Here is a 1,183-nt window from a genome sequence, read left to right as displayed (position 1 = left end):
TAATGTTGGATAACCACTGACTTGTATGTCAAACATTAGCCAGGATATCCACAGGTCAAAACTGTATTCATAAATAAGAGAGAACAAATGACTATGATTTGCAAAGCACAGCATTTATTTGAAAACTTCTCCAAAACTATTTTCAACTTCTTTAGAAAAATACAATGAACAGAGAAACTGTGTGTGTGTGTGTGTGTGTGTGTGTGTGTGTGTGCGTGTGTGCGTATGCACATGCGTGCATGCAACTTCAAATCAACTAACACAAAAACAGAAAACCAGTCCATGTGTCTTCATTTGCATGAGAGGCAGGTTACGATGCTATGCGCTTTGCAAATATGTGCATCGCATTTTTGGCACCTGATGCTGGATTTGTTGTCAGTTGCACAGAATCGGCACCTCTTCCTTTTGAGTGATGGGTGAGGAGGAGCAGCTGCAGGGGTCGATGCATCCTGCTGGATTTCCATGACCAAGGTGGCAGAGTCTGGCGTGCGGGGAAGTGCCTGGCGCCTCCTTATGAGAGGTGTCACAAGGTCTCTTCCAAGTTCCTCAAGGAACAGCCTCCTCCTGTGGCACTTCCCCTGATTCCAGCTTGGGTCTATCTCTCTCCACAGCACAAAGGCGTTGTATGCAGACACATCAAGCATGTTATAAAACACAGTCAGGGGCCAACGGGCTGTCATTCTTATACAGCTGTATACACTGGTGACCTGCAGCAAAAGTAAACAACAAATCAGTCAAAAATGAATTCTTATTTTCTTACATAAGAATGCAATGCATTGACCTGAATGAATAAATATTACAATACCTTGTCGAGGTTGTCGACTCCCCCCTTGTTCTTGTTGTAATCCAGGATGATCTGGGGCTTTTTGTCCTCTGCGGTGCTAACTGCAGTGTCCCGATGCAGAGTGCTCATGAGAAGCACATTCTTCCTCTTTTTGGGGCAGTAGGAGACAAGAACGTGCGTGTCAGTGAACACAAACTGGGAAGAGAATTTGGCCCTCTGTCTTGTTGCCAGCAGTGCAGGGGGAAGCTCTGGTTTATTCTTCCTCACAGTTCCTACCATGGCCAGCTTCCTCCTTAGCAGCTCCTGGCCAAGGGTATAGGATGTGAAAAAGTTGTCACATGTGATGGTGTGCCCCCGAAGACCCTCTGTCACCTCGAGAACCACACGCTGGCCCTGATT

The 1,183-nt window shown here is 46.2% G+C and overlaps 1 pseudogene; it reads right to left on the bottom strand.

Moving 5' to 3' along the window:
* Window positions 1-252: 252 nt before the first annotated feature.
* LOC128375466 (piggyBac transposable element-derived protein 4-like) overlaps window positions 253-1,183 on the bottom strand; it is a 1,739-nt pseudogene continuing 808 nt past the window's right edge.

Source organism: Scomber japonicus, chromosome 2, assembly GCF_027409825.1.
Source record: "Scomber japonicus isolate fScoJap1 chromosome 2, fScoJap1.pri, whole genome shotgun sequence".
NCBI classification, from domain to species: Eukaryota; Metazoa; Chordata; class Actinopteri; order Scombriformes; family Scombridae; genus Scomber; species Scomber japonicus.
This window is presented reverse-complemented; position numbering and strand designations above follow the sequence as displayed.